Here is a 13862-nt window from a genome sequence, read left to right as displayed (position 1 = left end):
TTTTTTTCTTTTTTTCTTTTTTTCTTTCTTTCTTTCTTTTTCTTTTTTTTTCTTCTTTACTTAAAATATCTTACCCTTACCCGCCAGTGCCCGGCAAAAGGGAAATAAAGATATAAATAAATTTGGATGGCGGGGGGAGGGAGGGAGGAAGGAAGGAAGGAAGGAAGAGGAAGGAAGAGAGAAACAGTAATGGCATTTGGAGTATTATGTCCTGGGAACCAAATTTGAAGAAGGAAATTCTTAAGTTGGAGTGCCTAGAGAAGGATAACCAAGATAATACATGACCTTGAGTTCATGTCATATTGGGATTGGGTGAAGGAACTAGGATATTTAGACTGAAGGAAAAGAAGATAGAAGGGCCAAGGTCACTACATACCAGTATTTTAAAGGAAGCCATATGAAAGATTAGATTTATTCTATTTGGACCAAAAGGAAGACTGGACAGTAATGAGAGCAATTTATGAAGAGTCAAATTGGGGGCAAGGGGAGACTTCTTGAACTAATTGAGCATGGTTATTAAGGATTTTCTGTGTCCTGAGCACTGGGAATACAAATGGGGAAAAATTGGAGTCCTTGCTCTCAAGGAACTCATACTCTATTTGAGGGCAATAATGCACATAAAAAGGTAGATCTATAGGGTAGATGGAAAGGACCAGAAGTCCCAAGGGCGGGTTGAAAAGGCCCAGGGATTCTCAGCTTGTAGTAATATGTTGACATTGTCCAGGGAAGAGTGGCAGGGTGGGTGCTGAGGACTGCAGAATTTAGAATGCAGTGTCAGGATAGATGGTAAGGCTTAGGGACCTTCCTTGTCATCAGAGCTGTCCCAAAGTGCAATGGGTTACCCTAGGGAGTTTTGGGTTCACCCTCACTGAAGGTCTTCAAGCTAGGGTTGGATGATCCCTTGTCAAGTATGATGAAGAAGGGATTCATTCATGTTCAGGTGTGGTATTATATTGCCTCTAAAGTCCCTTCTAAATCTGAGATTCTATGACTCTGTAAAATATTAAATACTTGAGTTCAAATAAAACAAAATGCATGAATATGGGAAGGGAGAAGTGCAGTAAGACAACAATTTTTGTGGGGTTTGATGGAATGCAAACTTGATATGAGTCAACATTGTAACATAACAGCCCTAGAAGCTAATGCAATCCATCTGTATTAAGTGTAGTACTCAGAATGAAGAAGGTCATAGTTCCATTGTATTATGTTCTTGTCAGACCACATCTGGAATAGAGATCCCTTTATGAAGAAGAATCTGTTAGGTTTAGAAACCACATTTTAGGAAGGACATTGAAAAGCTGGATTGTATTCATAGAGGGGCCACCAGAATTATGAGGAAAATGGAAAATATAACATATGAGTATTATTTGAAGAACGTAGGAATGTCTAGCATGGAGAAGACTGGGGAAGACAAGGCCATTGTCCTTAATTATTAGTATATGACAACTATGTTAGTATATTGTCAAATGTGTGTGTATGTGTATGTGTGTTCTGCTTGGTGCCATAGGGCAGGACTAAAATGAATGAACAGAAGTGACAGAGAAGCAGATTTAGCTTTAGTATATGGAAATGCTTTTTAGTATTTAGAACTATCCAGAAGTGGAATGGGTTGCTTCAGGAAGGAGTAGGATTCCCCATTTACTGGAAGTCTTCAAGTAGAAGCTTCATGGCCACTTGTTGAGTATGTTGAGAAAAATATTACTGTTCAGGTATTAATTAATTGGACTAGATGGACACTGAGGTCCCTTCCCACTCAGAAATTTTGTCATTTGTGTATCTTACATATGTGTACATTTTTTTTACCTGAGATAGAGAGAAGTTCAGAGATGACAAGGGTTATTATACTTCTGCATACGTCTAACAGTTTTTGGTATAGTGTGGCACACACACATAGTAGGTAGTCAATACTTATTTACTCAAATAAAGAAACGAACTTATTAAGACAACCAACCCATAGTTATCTCATACTAAGGAAAACTTTCCATGGGAATGAGGAGATATAATACAATTTTGGTTATTGATTTTGCCTTATTATGCACAGTATTTGGAAATAAATTCTTTTTTTCACCAAAGATGTATTTATTTTGCAAATCTAAGGTCTGGTGTATTAGCAACATTATTAGACTGATATTCAGGAGAACTTAGACCTAGTGCAGGCATAGTTAATGACAAGTTGTAGGATTTTAGACAAACTAGATGACATTTCTGGGTCTATAAAATAAAGGAATGAACTAGAATCATGTTTCACAACTGATAGTCTAAGGATTAGTATGGTTCATGGAAAAATGTTAATAGATGTAAAAAGATCTTTTTTCTGTGAGTTTCTTCTTTCTTGAAATCTATAAAGTGAAAATTCTGATTGCTTTCTCTTCTTTTCCCCTGTGCCTTGTTCCTCCCAAATCTCTATCTCCCAGTCCTTGATCCCTGAGCCACAGCACTAAAGTTGTGAAAGGTAAAAGTCTGCAATGGAGAACTTGGATATTTTCCTAGTTAACTGTAATGTTGGTATTGGGGAAATTGGTCTAGATAGACATTAGTCTCTTCTAGTCACAAAAATATGTTTCCTAACTCTCTGTTTCTTTTTACTGTAAGTGAAATGATAATGCAAGGAAACAAAGAGACACAGAGAGGAGTTAAAACACTGTTGGATTATCAGAAACACTGAATTTACTCCAAAATAAAATGCCTACTGCCTGGTATGTGTCTCAGCTGGTTTCTTTTTATGGAGAAGAATCTGTCAATGGAGCTGGTTGGAACAGCTCAGACTGGGTAAAAGATACTATTAAGAAATGCTGAATCTTTGAGCTGCTCATGATTCATGGCAGTATGACTGGAAAAAAGATGGGCAATGAGTCCAGTCAGCAGTATAGTATAAGAAAGTATAGTATGTAGCAAGTGTAGATAAGCCAGGAGAGTTGATAATAATTCAAATGTAAGGAAAGGAGGGAGGAATGAGAAGAAGGAGGAGCAACATAAGAAGAGCAAAAAGCAAATTAAGTGAGCTGTGTTGGGAGAATGTTAAACCTATTGGCTTAGTCATCTATTGAAACGACTTTGTGTTCTATAGTGTTCACTAATTTCCGAAGCCAATGTTGATAGATGTTACGGTTGTTTTGAGACCCAATAGCCTGTAAAATATACTCTCGAAGGAATATGGGAAAACCCATTCTTATGAAACCAGTTCAAATCTCTGCTAAACATTTTTATTGAACTTTTATTCAAAATGTCTGTTCTGTGTAAGTAATACAGGCTCTTTCAGAAAATGATTTCTAGTGAGTTTTCTCATTGAGGCAGTTTGAAAATGTTGAAAGCTAGTAAGTGCCACTAGGATAACTGAGATGAGGATCTATTAGATTACTAATTAAGCATTATGTGCAAAATGGTTTAAACAAGTAATACCCAGAAGCTCTCACTGGGGATATCTGAGGGGAGGAAGGAAACAAAAAGAATGAAGTAAAAAATTACCTTGCTTTGACTGGAGAAAAACCTTACATGAATCAGTCTTTTATCTTCTAGGATGATCATGATGTTATGCATTTTCTTTCTTATACAACACATGCAGGAAAAGAAGTCAGTATGGTACAATTTTTAAAATGCCAAATTTGAAGTCAAATAATATAAATTCAATTCCCACCTATTCCACTTATTACCTGTGTGAACTTAGGCAAGTCACTTTCTGGGTCTCAGTTTCCTCAGTTGTAAAATGAGAAGACTGGACTCAATCGAGATCTCTTTTAGTTCTAAATCTATGATTCCATTAAAGGAAGCAGCAGCTTTGAGAACTAGAAGCTATTTTGTCCTTTATTTAGCTTGAATTGAATATTCCTGAAAAAAATAGATAGCCTAAATATATTTAGATTCTGAGTAAGTGTAAAACTCTAGGACAAGCTAGTAAGGAGGGATTTGGGTTTCATGTTAAGAAATCAGAATGGAGATGGTAAAAACAGAATTCATTATTATTGAGGAAGATAGTCAATGGTACCTTATGTGTTTATTTCTTTAGAAGTGCCTCCAAAGGATTTTCTCTGACACTACTAATGGTTGCTTCTATAGTAGATATAGGCTCTGGAACAATTCTTCCATACCTCACTTCCCTGTGGGGTGGGTCCCCAGAACTTGGCTATTACTTCTTTTAGTCATTATTACTTAGAGGTAGTCATGAGGGGTTATGGATATCTGTCTCTAATATTGATACTCACATGTCCCCATCCGCTATTCCTCCCATTATCATCATAGTTAATATTTCCCCAGTTTCATTTAACCAGTGATTACTGCCACAGTATCAGTCACCTATTATTACTCAGTATCAATTAACCAATTACATCTTGGTCCAGATTAGTGTGAATGATGACTCTCTTGAGGTAGCTGCATGTATTTGAATTTGCAGGAACTTCTGGGGGTGAAGCCAGGATGTAGAGTAGAGAAAATACTCAGCTGGGCTTTTCCAACATTCCCCTCCAAATAATCTTAAATCAAATTCTAGAGTGGCAGAGTCAACAAAAAGTCAGAGTGAGACTTTCTTTCAGCTTAAGACAACATAGGAGGGTCAGAAATAGAGATCTGTGATACTGGGGTGGCAGCTAGACTAGAGCCCACATAGATGAAACACCAGTGGTGGGACCAGGTGGTGATAATAGAAGCAGCTGCAGCTTCAGGAGCTTCAAGCCATATATGGTTAGGGGACCTGGGAACTGGTCAGAAAGAAATTACAGTGCCAACACTGCATGCAGAGTCAAATGCTGTTTGGCAACTCCATTGCCTATACCCACATCTGGATCATAGTGCAAGGGTAAAGAGGAACACTTTTGACCAAGAGGAAGCATAACCCCTGAGAGTAAGTATTGCTCACAAAAGATCAGGGACATTGAGGAACAGTGTTAATTGTAATTCCAAGGGATCAGGGCCTTTCATGGCTAAGGACCATAGTGCAGACTGGGAGAGAAGTGACCACACTTAACTCCAGGTGTCACCACCTTGGAAGCACCAAAAACTTCTGAACCTTCAAAACTAACTCAAAAAATAGTAGTGTAAAAAGGCCTAAAGCTTGAGACTATCCCCTCCCCTTTGCTGGAAACAGAGTCCAACTTTAACATAAAGTTCCAAAATCAAGAAATAGGGTGGAAAATGAACAAACAACAACAACAAAGGAATCTGATCACAAAAAGTTATTTTGGTCACAGGGAAGACCAAGACTCCAACTCAGAAAAGGACAATGAAGTCAAAACAGACATAAGCAAAGCTTCAAAGAAAAAGTGAATTGGACACAAGCCCAGCAAGAATTCCTGAAAAAGCTAAAAATTATTTTCAAAATCAAGTAAGAGTGATAGAGGAAAAAATAGGTAAAGAAATGAAGATAACTGATAGCTTGGTAAAAGAGGCACTAACATACTCAAGAACACAATATCTTAAAAAAAAACAGAATTGGTGAAATGAAAAAAGAGGTAAAAAATTCACTGCTGAAAAATATGTTTGAAAAGTAGAATTGGTCAAATGGGAAAAGAGGTACAAAATCTCACTGAAGAAAATAATTCTTAAAAATAATTAGAATCAGGCAAGTGAAAGCTAATGACTCTGTGAGACATCAAGAAACAATCCAAGTCAAAAGAATGAAAAAAATAGAAGACAATGTGAAATATATCATTGGATAAACAGCAAACCTGGAAAATAATTGATGAGAGATAAAATAAGAATTATTAAACTCCTTGAAAGCCAAATAAAAAAAGAACCTAGACATCATATTCCCAAAATTATCAAGGAAAATTGCTCTGCTATTCTAGAACCAGAATGTAACATAGAAATTGAAATACTCCACCAGTTACCACCTGAATGATATCCCAAAATGAAAACTCCTGAGAATATTATAGCCAAATTCCATAGCTCTCAGGTAAAAGAGAAAATACTTCAAACAGGTAAAACCAAACCAAAACAAAACATTCAAACATCATAGAATAACAGTAAGCATCGCACAATGTTAAGCAGGTTCCACATTTAAGGAGTGGAGGGCTTGGGATAAGATATTCTGGAAGGCAAAAGAGCTGGTATTACAACCAAGAATAACTTACCCATCAAAAATGAGTATAATTCTTTAAGGAAAAAATGTATATTTAATGAAATAGAGGACTTTCAAACATTCCTAATGAAAATACCAAAGCTGAATAGAAAATTTGACATTCAAACAGAAGATTCAAGAGAAGCATAAAAAGATAAATATGAAAGAGGAATCATAAGGGACTTAACAAGGATAAACTGTTTACATTCCCTCACGGGAAGATGATACACGTAACTTCTAAGAGCTTTGTCATTATTAAGGTAGTTAGAAGGATTCTACATAAAAAGAGCGAGCAGGAATAAGTCTACTATGTTAGGATGATGAAAAAAAATGATAGGTTAGAAAGAGGGATGTCCTGAGAAAAGGGGGAGTGGAAAAAGGGGGAAATGATCTCATGTAAAAGAGGCATGCAAGGAAGAACTCTTACACTGGAGTGAAAATGAGGGGGGAGGATGCAATTAATGCTTGAACCACACTCACATTAAAATTGGTTCAAATAGGGAAATATGTGTGTATTTAATTGGCAATATACAACTATCTTACCCAACAGGGATGTAGGAAGGAAAGAGCACAAGGGGAAGGGAGGACTGTAAAACAGAAGGCAGATAAAAAAGGCAGTAGTCAGAAGCAAAACAAATTTGGGGGACAGGATAAAAAGAGGAAGAAAAGAATAAATAGAACAAAATGGAATGGATGGAAAAACATAGTTTGTAATCATAACTAAGAATGTGAATGGGATGAACTGACCTAGAAGCAAATAGCAGAATGCATTAGAGACCACAATTCAACAATACATTGCTTACAAGAAACACACTTTAAGCAGAGAAACAAAAACAGAGTTTAGCTTCAGCTGAAGTAAAAAAAAATAATGCAAAGCTAACAATCATGATCTCAGAAAAAGCAAGAGCAAAAACAGACCTAATTAAAGAAGAGAAATAGGGAAACCACATCTTGATAAAAAGAACCATAGACAATGAAGCAATATTAATACTAAACATATAGACACCAAATGGCATGACATCCAAATTCTTAAATGGGAAATTAAATAAATTATAGGAGAAAATAGACAATAAATCTATATTGGCAGGGGACCTCGACTTTCTTCTCTCAGCTAGATAAATCTAAGCATAAAATACATAAGAAAAAAAGTCAAGGAGATGAGTAGAATCTTTAAAAAAAATTTTGATATGATAGATCTCTCAGGAGAACTGAAAGGGAATAGAAAATATCATACCTTTTTTTTCTCTCATATTTTATTGACAACTTCACAAAAACTGGCCATGTATTAGGGCATAAAACCTCACAACCAAATGCAGAAAAAAAAAGTATTAAATGTACACTTTTCAGAGCATAATGCAGTAAAAATTATGACTCTGGAACCAAAGATTAAAAATTAATTGGGAACTTAATAATCTAATGCTAAATATTGAGTAGGTTATAAAAACACTATATCTAAAACCAAGAGCAAGCATTATGTATAATAGGGATAAACTTGAAGCCTTCCCAATAAGATCAGGTGTGAAGCAAGGGTGTTTACCACTATTGTTCAATATTATAATAGAAGTGTTTTTGCTGTTATTCAGTCATTTCAGTTGTGTAATTTGTACAATTTTAATTCAATAGGTGTCTGGCAGGGAGTTTCTGTTTGAATCTAACACATCTGTACTCTGTGTCATTCTCTGCGAATCAGCATTTCTGGTTACCATGGAGGATTTATATTCTTATAGACATATTAGAGACTGCTAGGCAGCACAGTGGATAGAGAACAGGATGTGGAATCAGGAGGACCTGAATTCAAATCTGGCCTCAGACACTTACTAGCTGTGTGACCTTGGCCAAGTAACAAATACTTGTAGCAAGTTTGCACAGTTCCTCATCTGTCAAATGAGCTGGAGAAGGAAATGTCAAACCACTTTGGTTATCTTTGTGAAGAAAAACCGGGAATGGCGTCATGAACTGGAATTGAGAAGACTGAAACAACTGAACAGCAGCAAGAAGACATGTTAGAAACTGATTTTTCCAGGAGAGAATAATATCCAAATTTTGGGTCACACTTTTGGGTCATTACTGGAAAATTCAGTATTTTAGTTCCATTATACTGTGCTAGACTAAATTCATCCAAGTGTTGTCATCAATGCCCACAATCTCATATCTCCTGCTTCTCTTTTTTCTCTGGTAGTGATGTAAACAAAGTCTGCATATGCATCCGTTGTTAAAGCTTGCCTGTTGTCAACCGAGGACAGCACACATATACTGAAATGATGGTCAGAAGAGTTAGTTTAGTGAATGCTTCCAACTACCTACTCAAAATTTTCTGATGGTGGATGAGGGAAGAGGGAAGAAGAAATGAGAGAGTAGGATTGGGAAATTTTCTAATATAGACCAACAGTTCTCAGAATTTTTGGTCTTAGGACCCCTTTATAACCAAGTATCATTGAGGACCCCAGTGAACTTTTGTTTATATGGATTATAGCTATCAATATTTATCATAATTAAATTATAAAGAGATCTTAAAATATATTAGGATTATTATGAAAATGTGAGCATTTATTTTAAAAATTGTCAAAATACTTTTGGCCTCTCAGATCCCCTGGAAGGATCTCAGGAACATGATTTGAGAACCACTAATCTAGGCAAAATGGAGGAGTGAGTGAATGGATTTTTGCTATAGGGAATTGATAGGAAGGAACCTTCTTCTACCATTGCCCCTGCTCTGGAAACTAGAGTCTTAAGAAGTTCCCTGTGCATCCAAAGGATCACATAGACTTGGGCCCAGATCTTCCTGACCTTGACATCAGTTCTGTATTCACTACCCAATGCTGCCTCTTGTCAGCAAAGTTTTGAATAAGGTACTTAGAAGTTTTGAATGTCTGTGTTGTCACACTCTGATGAGGTTAGACCATCTGAATTAAACCATGAATGTATTCTGACATTACAATTTATATGTTTTGAGGCTTGAGGCACTGAGTTCAATAAATCAATCAATCAACAAGTGTATATTAAGAGGACTTCATGTGCTTAGCACTGCTCAGGATGCTATTAAGAGTACAGTAATATTATGAGGAATGTAGAAGGTTTAAGGTGTTGACCCTGTCTTCAAGGAGTTTGGGATTTGTTTTGGGAAGCAAGATTAATATTCATGAGAAAATAGAGATAGAAGATTGCATATAATCAAGTATTCAATTGTATGTGGTAGACTCTAATAATAATACTAATGTCTAATGTTCCTATAGCACTTTGTAGCCAACCAAGCACAATCTCTACAGTAGCCCTCAAGATATGGACCAAGGGGTAGGATAGTGCATGCCTTCTTATCTTCATTTTACTTGAATACTGAAAGTTCTTTTCATTTTCATTTCATTGGGTTAGGGAGTGTCCAGGTCAGGAAACTGTAAATACAGGTTACCACCTTCTCTGCAATATATCTTCTTGAGGGTTGCCTATGGCTCTGAGAGGTGGTGTTCATTGTTGTTGAGTTGTTTCTGTTGTGTCTGACTTTTAGTGACCCCAGTTGGGATTTTCTTGGCAAAGATACTGGGATGGTTTGCAGTTTCCTTCTCCAGCTTATTTTATAGATGAGGAACTGAGGCAAAGAGGGTTAAGTGATTTGCTCTGGTTTACACACCTAGTAAGTATCTGAAGTTGGACTTGAAGTCATGGAGATGAGTCTTCTTCATTCCAATCCCAGTACTCTGGCCAGCTCTCTACCTACTGTGCTATACTTCTTAGTAGAGATCACCACATACATAGCTGCTACTCTACAGACACAGATCCTACTCCTTTCACACCTTAGTCACAGGGTGTTTATGAGTGTCTGTGGCCAATAAAATTCATCCCCTTGGGGAAAATCCTCTGGAAATGAGTCTCTTGGAATTAATCAATCAATCAACAAACATTCAGTAAGCACTTCAAATTTGTCAGGCATTGTGCTAAGCATTGGAGTTACAAAGGGAAAAAAACACACAAACACACAAGAATAATCCCAGCCTTAAAGGAGCTTACATATGAGTGGGGGAGACAACATGCAAATAAATCAGAATCTACAAGATACTTGCAGAGTAGAAGGAAAGTAATCATGTAGAGGAAGTGAATGGAGTGAACTAAGAAGTCCTCCTGTGGCATTTGTGACTTGAATAAAGCTAGGAATGGATTGGCAGTGGGAGGGACAAAAAAAGAAGGGAAGGAAGGATAGAGAAGGAGGAAATGAAGGAGAGGGAGAGAAAGATGTAAGATGATCAAAATGGTAAGAAGAGGTTGTATTGTAGAGAATTTTGAATGCCAAAAAGAGGACTTTATGTTTGATCCTGTAGGTAAAAGGGAAATACTGGAGTTTATTGAGCAGAGGTATGACATTCAGATCTAATTACTTTGGCAACTTATTGGAGGATAGATTGGAGTAAGAAGAGACTTGAGGCAGGGAGACCAATTGGCAAACTTTTGAAACAATCCAGGTGAGTGAAGATGTAGAGTGGAAGTAGACTGGAGGCTGTGTCATGAAATTTGACTTTGTAATTCTTAAAGTGTTTTTAATAAACTTTAACTCGATCTACAAATATGAGTTAATTGGTATTATGTTCTGAACTGTTTCACAGACAGTGGACATACAATCCATCACCATCACCCTGCCCAGAATTTGGACCCTGCTGGCTTGGCCCCTGAAAATCACAAGTGTGATCCACACTATAATATAATATAATGAGCTGTTGGAATAAGGCTTTGGTAGAGGATCTCCATTTCACTGATGATGAAACAATCTCAAGGAGAAGAAATCGGTCAATGTCACAGCTAGAAGTAGCTGGGCCAAGACTTCAGCCCACATCTACTGACTTGAAGTTTCCCTGCCCTTTTCTTTGTATCTCAGATCACAGACCATAAACTTGGTGCTAGAAAGGCCGTTGGAGATCATATAGTCCAAACCCCTGATTATACAGTTGAAAAAATTCAGGTTTAGAGAGGTGAATGACTTGCCAATGACAACATAGGTGGTAAATGAAGAATAAGGATTTGAACCCACATAGCTTTCACTACCACCACTGTGATGTGGATACAAATAATAACTTAAGAAATGAGGACCTTCATATTCTATTCTTAGGATGACCTGAGTCATCCTTCCCTCCACAGAGTAAATACATTTTGATGACAGAATTATTTTTGTATGAACTGAATTTATGCTTTTCTCTTTTTTGGTCATATTAATTCATTGCTTAATATTTTGGAAGTAAATGATAAAAAGGGATCAACTTAAATAAGAGAAAATATTTTTTTTTCCACAAAGGAAAAGCCTTGCTTAGAACAAAATCAAACAGGACCTTACCTTACTTCTAAGTTTCTGCTATACCCATTAGTTTGGGGCATTTTCTGGTTCTATGTTATAACTCCTGTTGTAACAGCCCCTCCCACAGAGATTATGACTACTATTACTGCATCTTAAAGAGGAAATGGAATCTTGAGAGATTACAATTAAATCACTGCTCTCCCCAAATCCTCTTCCCTGTTTAGGAAGGGCCATTGAAACTGGGTTTATAATAGAATGAAAAACTAATACAAGAAATGTATTATCAGAGGAAGTGGTATCTCACACTGGACCAGCTTCAGGCAAATTCTCATTTCATGACAACCAAATCAGGGGCTCTGAGATGAAGTCAAATATGCTTTCATTTAAAACCTATGAATAGATAGTAACATGATTTTTTAATACAAAAAATCCTGGCCTATTGATATTGTAGTGACATACTGTGTTTCTAGGGGCATGTTTAGCTGGGGAGTGCCCTCTCCACCTATTTGGAACGCTGCCCAGCTCAGCAAAATGCACTTCTGAAGATTTTCCTAGCTAAGGTGAGGCCCCTGCCACCGGCACCATTGGGCTGCTTTAATATTGTTGCATCTCATCTTAGTCACATCTGCAACAACCCACCCAGGTAGCAGGCACTCCACCCTTCTCGAAAACACATGAAAGGGAAAGTCACACATTTCATGATGCAGGAAGAATCCCATTGAACCCACCCTTTCTTTTGCACATAGCAAGCCCTCATCACCACATGCCTGGATTACTGTGAGACCCCCAATCAGTCTCCCTGGCTCAAATCTCTCCCTACTCCAGTCCCTTTTCCAGTCAGCTATTAAATTGATCTTCTTAAAATATAGGTCTGACCATATCATCCTCTGTTCAATAAACTTCAACGAATTTCTCTTTTCTCCAGTATCAAATATAAATTCATCTCATATTCAATCCTTCATAACCCAGCACTCTCCTACCTTTCCATTCTTCTTACATCATAATATCCTCATCTCCAATGTGAGACTTTTCAATACAGTGATACCGCTTGCTTGCTTGTTGTTCCTGAAAGAAGACAGTTCAGTTCTTGACCCTGCTTGTACCTCATGCCTGGAATTCACTTCCTCCTCATCTCTATCTCCTTTCTTTCCTGGCTTCCTTCAAGTCCCAGCTAAAATATGACCTCTTATGAGAAACGGTTTCTTCTCTATCTTAACACCAATGCCTTGTCTCTGTTGATTATTTCCTATTTGTACTGTATGTATCTTTTTTGTACATAGATGATTCCGTGTTGTTTCCTCCATGAGACGGTGAATTCTTAGAGAACAGGGACTGTTTTTTGCCTTTCTTTATATTTCTAGCCCTTACCACAGGGCCTTGCAAATGAAAGATGCATAATAAATGCTTGCTGACTGATTGACTAATAACAGGGCTATTCCTACACAAGATATCCCTTCACAATATTGCTCTGAGAATGGGAACACAGTGAACTCCTCTCAGCATATGATCCTGTTGAGAAGATATTTTCTCATTCATATAGTAGTCAATATGCTTAACAAATATGGAGTCCTTTTTGCATGGCATTAGTTTCTAGCCAGGGTTGTGCTGGAAAATATTTAACAACTGGAGCTCTGAAAAAAAAAAAAGATGACACATGTTTAAGCTTAATCTGCATTGTTAACATACCCTTCACCATTTTCTTAAGACTAAATAATCAATAAAACAACAAATTAAGCCTTGATTTGTAACATTTGCTGATTTCTGAGATGTAAATGCTAACACTAAAAATCTTAAAAGTGGTACTTGGGAGCTGGTATGAGCTGGAGCCACAGCACATTCCTATTTCTGGCCCATGTTTTTGCAAGGGTTAGACATACTGCTTATTCAATAATGTCACGTTTTGGGCACAATTTGATGTGCTTCAGAATGTCAAATTGGGGACGTTTGGGGGTTTCTGGTAAGGCCTAAAAAAGTTTGAAGTCATGTCAGAGTAAAGATACAATGCATTGTGGGTTTGTCTATGGAAATATCAACTCTTTCTAGGCAGAAAAATTGCCTGAAACAAAGGTGAATTACAGAATATTAGAGTTAGAGATAGACATTTATCTGATCCATCTTCCTACAGGACATAAGAATGCTACTCCATCATCCCTGACAAGAGATCATGTAGCCTTTGCTCAAATGTTTCTGGTGGGCAGGAACTCAATCCTTCATGTGGAAGACCTATTCCATTTTCTGACTTATGTCGTTGTTGGAGAGTTTTTTCTTATATTTAATCAAAATCTCCCCTCTCTCCTACTTTTGCCCCGGAAATCACACAGATCATAACCTTTTACATATTTACAGATATCTGTAATTCTACACTTCATTCTTCTCATTCCCCATTCCTTTCAACTCTTTCCCATGTAGTATGGTTATTAGTTCTCTCCCCATCCTGATCAGATCTTTAGCTGTGCTCTGGTTGGTCAATGTTCCCCTTAAAATGTGTAGAATGCTAAATGTGTAAAATACTACACATTAAAGTACTTCAAATGAGCA

The 13862-nt window shown here is 37.1% G+C and overlaps 1 long non-coding RNA gene across 1 annotated transcript in view; it reads right to left on the bottom strand.

Annotated features, from left to right (window-relative positions):
• The window catches only part of LOC138146838 (uncharacterized), a 20183-nt gene extending 7158 nt beyond the window's left edge, over nucleotides 1–13025 (bottom strand). The window contains exons 1-3 of the long non-coding RNA XR_011164616.1: nucleotides 12305–13025; nucleotides 3651–3825; nucleotides 3466–3544 (exon numbers count right to left, since the gene is read on the bottom strand). This is a non-coding gene — a long non-coding RNA (uncharacterized lncRNA). The remainder of the gene's footprint in view (nucleotides 1–3465; nucleotides 3545–3650; nucleotides 3826–12304) is intronic.
• Between the last annotated feature and the right edge of the window lie 837 nt (nucleotides 13026–13862).

This window comes from Petaurus breviceps, unplaced genomic scaffold (assembly GCF_028583685.1).
Source record: "Petaurus breviceps papuanus isolate PSGF00001 unplaced genomic scaffold, PetGlider_PUasm1.0 90775, whole genome shotgun sequence".
In the NCBI taxonomy this organism is placed as follows: Eukaryota; Metazoa; Chordata; class Mammalia; order Diprotodontia; family Petauridae; genus Petaurus; species Petaurus breviceps.
Note: the sequence above shows the minus strand (reverse complement) of the source record. Positions and strands in the feature narration are given on the sequence as shown.